This window comes from Macrobrachium rosenbergii, chromosome 37 (genome assembly GCF_040412425.1).
Source record: "Macrobrachium rosenbergii isolate ZJJX-2024 chromosome 37, ASM4041242v1, whole genome shotgun sequence".
NCBI classification, from domain to species: Eukaryota; Metazoa; Arthropoda; class Malacostraca; order Decapoda; family Palaemonidae; genus Macrobrachium; species Macrobrachium rosenbergii.
Genome location: NC_089777.1, coordinates 16,921,537 through 16,929,036, shown reverse-complemented (window position 1 = coordinate 16,929,036; position 7,500 = coordinate 16,921,537). Strand labels below are relative to the sequence as shown.

Below are 7,500 nucleotides of genomic sequence, written 5' to 3'. Positions count from 1 at the left end.
CAGGCAAATGTCTGTAACTTCTGTTTGTATTTGATGTTTGCCTTTTAGGCTTTCTCAGGTGAAAGTATCATAGAAAGTTATAGAAAGTTCACTATAGAATTGGTTATGTGTTCGAAAAACCTTTCTGAAAATAGAAATGTATAGAGAATTCACTACAAAATCAGACAAAGTTCACTATGAATTAGATAGAAATTTACTATAAAGTTATATATAAAGTTCACTATAAAATCAGATAGAAAGTTCACTATAAAATCATATACGAATCTCACTATAAAATTAGACAAAGTTCACTATAAAATCAGACAGAAAGCTCACTATAAAATCAGACAGAAAGTTCACTATAAAATTAGACAGAAAGTTCACTGTGAAACTAGTTTTGGGTCAAAAACCTTTCTATTATCAGAAACTTATAGAGAGTCCCCTATAAAATTAAATAGAAAGTTCACTATAGTGTCAAAATACAAAGTTCACTATAAAATCGGATAGAAAGTTCACTATAAAATCATAAAAAAAATTCGCCATAAAACTAGTTTTGGATCAAAAACCTTTGTATTATTAGAAATTTATAGAAAGTCCCCTATCAAATTAGACAGAAAGTTCACTATAAAGTCAAATAGAAAGTTCACTATAAAATCAGATAGAAAGTTCACTATAAAATCAGACAGACAGTTCACTATGTAATTAGTTGTGTCCCAGAAACCTTGATAATACAGTCGTATTTTTTGAACAGATAAATTCTCTCTAATGACTAATGGTCCATTAGCTGGGACAATCACTTAATATTTAATGGCAATTAAATGTCTCTTTGTCGCTGGTAATGGCGTCTCAAATTATATGAAAGTAATTCTATTTAATTCTTTAAATGAATATGATTATATTTTAGTCTTTATAATGGAAAAGCAGAGATTAATTCTACAGTGTAAAAGAAATTTATGGAGTTCAATCGGTTTAATATTTGTTTTAAAAAAAATGTTTTTGTTTGATGTTTTAAATATCATCTCCTCGTGTGTTTGTGCGTGTCTGTTTGTGTAAACGTGCGTTTGTGTGTTTGTGTTTGTGTGTGTATGTGACTTACAGAGATTTCTTTATAAATATACTGTACATTTATGTTAGTTATGAAAAAATATGTATATGTGTATGTGTGTGTGTGTAAATGTTTGTGTGTGTGTTTGTGAGTTATACAGATTGCTTTGTAAATATAAATTTATGTTTGTCATAAAAAACCTGCTTTTATTTTGATGTTCTGAATTTTAACGAGGGCGTATTTGTATGTGTGTATGTATGTGTATGTTTGTGTGTATGTGTTTGTGCATGTGTGTGTGTGTCTGTGTGACCCACAAAGATAATTTCGTAAATATAAACGCACATTATTTGAATATGAAAAAATAAATGAATGAATTACAACAGACAGTAATATACTATATAAATAAAAAAAGTAATTACTTAAAAAGTTATAAATGAAAAAGATTAAATATAAGTATGATTTAAGTTATACATGATAATATTTAACTTACTCAAGTGATTTTTGCACTTTTAAGTTGACTATTCCCCCTCGAAAATTTGACCAAAATCAGCTCAATGGTTTTTGAGAAAATTTGAAGATTAATGAAAATATATGAAAATAAATAAAAAAGGCGCTGAAGTTTATTCGGCGCAATCGAGTTTTCTGTACAGCCGCTCCAGCATATAATCTTCTTCTTCGTCTAATCAAGGCCACCGAAAACAGATCTATCTTTCGGTGGTCTCGGTATAATGTTGTATGAGCCGCAGCCCATGAAACTTAACCCACGGCCCTGGCCTAGCCTATATCGTTGCTAGAAGCACGATTATGGCTAACTTTAACCTTGAATAAAATAAACACTACTGAGGCTAGAGGGCTGCAATTTGGTATGTTTGATGACTGGAGGGTGGATGATCAACATACCAATTTGCAGCCGTCTAGCCTCTGTAGTTTTTAAGATCTGAGGGCGGAGAGAAAAAAGTGCGGACGGAATAAAGTGCGGGCGTAGAAAGAAAGCCGGCACAATAGTTTTCTTTTACAGAAAGCTAAAACTTACCTTGGCAGAAAGGTTGTTTTTCTCACAACTGTTTCAACCGACGGTAAGATTCGTCAGGGCACCTGTGGAATGAAATATAAAAATAAAAAGATAAATAATTTTTTCCATTTTGATGTAAAATGAACTGACATTCAAATAACATTATTATATAGATAAAAACATGCTTCTACATTCGAGATTATTTTAAAAGATAATTGAAACAATCTTTATTAAAACAGAATTTGTAATCAACTGATGCAATAATTTTATTCATGATAAGAAATAAAAAAAGATAAATAAATTTTCCATTTTGATACAAAATGAACTGATATCCATATAATATCATTATTAACAAAAATATGTATCTAAATTTAAGGTCATTTCAAAAAATATTAAAAATAACTTTATCAAAATAGAATTTTTAATCAACTGATGTAATGATTTTATTGATAATAAAAAAAAAATAAAAACCAGAAAAATGCTTTCATTTTCATATAAAATGAACAGATATTCAAATATTATTATTAGTAACTGATCAAAACATGCTTCTGAAATCAAGATTATTTAGAAAAATAATCAGAAATAACTTTATCAAAATAGAATTTGTAATCAACTGATGTAATGATTTTATTGATAATAAAAAATAAAAAAAAAACTGAAAAATAATTACTGATAAAAGCATGCTTCTAAAACCAAGGTTATTTAGAAAAATAATAAAAAACAACCTTTGTAAAATTTGTAATAAATTGACGTATGAATTCTATTGATCTCGAAAGTAATTTTGACGACAGTTTGTGTCAAACCCTTTCTCCAAAGGCTGGGTGATTTATGGAAAATATATTTGAGACCTGTAACAGAGAATTGGAGAGCAATGAACCAATGAGAGGGGACCCTAGAGAGAGAGAGAGAGAGAGAGAGAGAGAGAGAGAGAGAGAGAGAGAGAGAGAGAGAGAGAGAGAGAGAGAGAGAGAGAGAGTTTCAAATATTTGAATGTAAATGTGTAGGAAACTTATTGGCCAGTGCATGAATGAAAACGTTCTATATCATTCCCCTCTCAAAGAGAGAGAGAGAGAGAGAGAGAGAGAGAGAGAGAGAGAGAGAGAGAGAGAGAGAGAGAGAGAGAGAGAGAGCATAAAAATCTAATAATCCTATGCAGTTATTCATAGCAGCCTCCGGGAGCCTTGAAATCAAATTACCCAGGGAAAAATTTTAACGAATCAAAATTTCATCGCGAAAATAAATCGACATAAAATTTTTATTCATTTGTTAATAGGACGAATATTCGCGGAAAGGCGGACTGATGACGAATGTATGGGATAGGGGGACACAAATTGAAGGGACAATAAAGCAATAAAGGTGGACCTTTCAGTTCCCCTTAACTTGGTATATAGGGAGAGAGAGAGAGAGAGAGTGAGAGAGAGGGTAACAGTAATTGGTTGGAAAATTCAGAAAGTTTAGACGCCCTCGTAGGAATATTACCAAAAAAATCTAATCCCGTCTTAAAAGTGGTCCAGTTTTATTTATGTGGGTGTACACACACACACACGTACACACACGAACACACGGACACACAGACATACAGTCAGTACATTTTTGGGGGAAATCCAGAAAGTTTAGACGCGCTCCAAAGAATGTCAATAAAAAAAATTGATTGACACGTTTTGAAAACTGGACCAGTTTTTATCTACGTGGGTACACACACACACACACACACACACACAGAGAGAGAGAGAGAGAGAGAGAGAGAGAGAGAGAGAGAGAGAGAGAGAGAGAGAGAGAGAGAGAGCAAACTGTTGGGGATATTCAGAAAGTTTAGAAAGAATACCAAAAAAATCTACCATGTTTTGAAAAACCAATCAATATTTTTTTTACTTCTGAAGTTCAAACTTACAATAAAAATCAATCAGTTTGACTGATTCCACAGCACGTGAATATGCAGGATCTACCTGCCTTCAATCTCTCACGAAGGATATCATAGGATACCAAAGGATACCAGACTATAATAACACGATATAGCTGATAAAGAGGTTGATAGAGAAGGATTGGTTATTAAGGATTGAGTAGGATGGATAGAGGACGATTGGGAGAGGCAGGAGGACGAATAATTGCTGGGAAAAGGGAAGGAAAAGAGATAGGAAGAGAACGGGTAACTAATGAGTTATTGTGCAATATATATATATATATATATATATATATATATATATATATATATATATATACATATATATATATATATATATATATATATATATATATATATATATATATATATATATATATATATATATATACCTTTATATATATGTATGTATTAACACACACACATACACACACACACACACACACACACACATATATATATATATATATATATATATATATATATATATATATATATATATATATATACCATAACACGAGTTAGAATTGATTAAAAATTCGTTTTATAAAATACGTACAAAAATTAATATCAATTGTACATAATCCATTACTAGAGAGAGAGAGAGAGAGAGAGAGAGAGAGAGAGAGAGAGAGAGAGAGGTAAATACATTACTTGTAGCGAAAATTTATAACAACTGTTTTTCGACCAATAAAACTGGTATGCAAATTTTATTTAGAGAATTAACTGCCTTCGATAAACAACAGAACGAGAGAGATAATTGCTAACTGCATTCAATTCGTTTTAGTTTTCTGTAAAAGAAAACTATTGTGCCGGCTTTGTCTGTCCGTCCGCACTTTTTTCTGTCCGCCCTCAGATCTTAAAAACTACTGAGGCTAGAGGGCTGCAAATCGGTATGTTGATCATCCACACTCCAATCATCAAACATACCAAATTGCAGCCCTCTAGCTTCAGTAGTTTATATTTAATTTAAGGTTAAATTTAGCCATAATCGTGCTTCTGGCAACGATGTAGGATACGCCATCACCGGGCCGTGGTTAGAGTTTCGTGGGCTGCGGCTCATTCAGCCTCATACCGAGACCACCGAAAGATAGATCCATTTTCGGTGGACTTGATTGTACGCTGTAGCGGCTGTCCAGAAAACTCGATTGCGCCGAAGAAACTTCGGCGCATTTGTTACTTGTTTATTTTCATTTTCAAATTTATCAATTCTGTGGCTTCTGCCAAAGTTAAAGCGTCTTTCAGAAAGTACGTGAAATTCCATATTAAGATAATTAGTCTCGTATAAACTTTTCTTTTCAAAATTTATCTCGAAATACGTCGCGAGTGTCAAAAATTGTCAAAAATGTTAAAAATTGTAAAAAAAAAATTGTAAAAAAAGACTAAAAACCTCAAAAACTGTCAAAAAATGTTAAAAATTGTAGAAAAAATGATAGAAAATTTAAAAAATAGTAAAAATTTTCTAAAAATATAAAAAATGGCCAAAAACTGTTCAAAATGGTCAAAAACACGTTAAAAAACAGTGTCAAAAATTGTTAAAAATGACAAAAATGTAAAGAAATAAAGAAACTGTCAAAAAAACATAAAAATTGTCAAAAAAATACAAAAACTCAAAAATATAAAAAATGTCAAATAAGATAAAAATTGTCAAAAAATGAAAAAAAGCCGGGAACTGTCAAACTATATAAAAAATGTCGAAAAACATAAAAACTGTCCAAAAAAATATAAAAATGACAAAAACTGTCAAAAAGAAAATCACGCCAGCCATTACTATAATTGACTGAACAGATGAACGCCCTAAAATGGTTTGCAATATGAAGCTTGTTAACAGAAAGGATAAAATGTCACGACAATTTGAACCTTTCAAAACGTTTCATTTTCGAAATATATTGTAATGATCATTTTTTTGGGGGGGGGAAAGGGAGATTACTGACTTTCTACTGTGCGATTTTTGAATTATCGTGAACGCGGTTAGCATATTATAATCGCAGTTCAGTTACAGAATATTATGGTGAATATATATATATATATACATATATATATATATGTATATATATATATATATATATATATATATATATATATATATATATATATATATATATATATATATATATATATATATACATACATACATACATACATATATACATACATACACATACATACATATATACATTCAATAATAATTAAGCACAAGTACAATAAACATAAACAATCAAAGAATAAATCATTCCTTGTTTATGAAGGATCATATACTAACTGATCGTATAAAAATAAATTTGCAAATGCCAATTTTATACCATCGACTGAATTTCGCCAAAATAAATTCCTGTAAAATTAAAAAAAATGGCTTCTAAAATCTAACTGGTGTACCGAATCACAGCGGGTTTCATTATCCCTTCTCTCGCGCGTGAACTGGCCGTCAAAATGTATATAAACAAAAGTTATCTGAAAATATTTGAATTTTTGTTCCAGCAACACGAGTAGCCTTTTTTATCTTGGCTTGCGAATTTACTTTAACTAGAGACTTTTACGTAACAAATTACCATATTGTCGAGTCATTGCTTTGGATGGATGTGACTGCATGCTGTTGTCATGTGAAATTCAAAAAAATGTTTTAATTTTTATTCACGTTAGTTTTTTTTCAATAAGAACAAAAACGAAAAATTGGATTAGACAACACAAATGTCAATGTACACTTGTGGCATTTTAACATTAAAATATAAAATAGGATGTCTAATTTAAATTAGTTTTTATAAATAAAAACAAAACACTGGAATATACGACAGCAATATTTTAACCCAAATGGGAGCGTACGAACTTCGCCAGTCAAGAAAATGTATTCAGTTTTTCTCAATAAAAAAACTGGTATATACAACAACAAGAGTATAACCCAAATGGCAGCATATGACCTTTGTTAGTAATATTTTTTATTTATATCAGTTTTATCAATAAAAATAAAAAAACTGGAATATACAAAATCGGGATTTTAACCCAATTGGAAACACACGAATTTGATCAGTAAAAAAAAAAAAATTATTTATATAAGTTTTTCTCAATAAAAAAACTGGAATATACAAAAGGCGAGAGTTTAACCCAAATGAAACCATACGACCTTGATCCGTCCAAAAAATATTAATTCACATCAGTTTTTCTCAATATAAACAAAAACTGGAATATACAACCTCAAAGGTATTTTAACCCAACTGGAACCATACGACCTTGATCTGTCAAAAAATATCAATTTATAACAGTTTTTCTCAATAAAAAACTGGAATATACAGAATCAAGACTTTAAACCAAATAGAAACATACGACCTTGATCAGTAAAAAAAAAAATATTTATTTATAAGTTTTTCTACAAAAAAACGAAAAACTGGAACATACAAAAAACGAGAGTTGAACCCAACTGGAAACACACGACCTTGATCAGCTAACTCACTCCAAAATTCCCGGATTCCAAGCCTACATCGGATTCCCATTATTCCAACCAATATTTGAGACCACTCTGACGAAAAGGCATCACTGAATAATCCCCCAATTCCAAGAGGGTCTACAATA

General features: G+C 30.6%; 1 protein-coding gene across 1 annotated transcript in view; it reads right to left on the bottom strand.

Annotated features, from left to right (window-relative positions):
• Nucleotides 1-7,500, bottom strand: part of LOC136825358 (organic cation transporter protein-like) — a 93,786-nt gene that overhangs the window by 46,677 nt on the left and 39,609 nt on the right. Inside the window, exon 2 of the mRNA XM_067081615.1 lies at nucleotides 2,058-2,119. The gene's annotated coding sequence lies outside the window, so the exon portion shown is untranslated. The remainder of the gene's footprint in view (nucleotides 1-2,057; nucleotides 2,120-7,500) is intronic.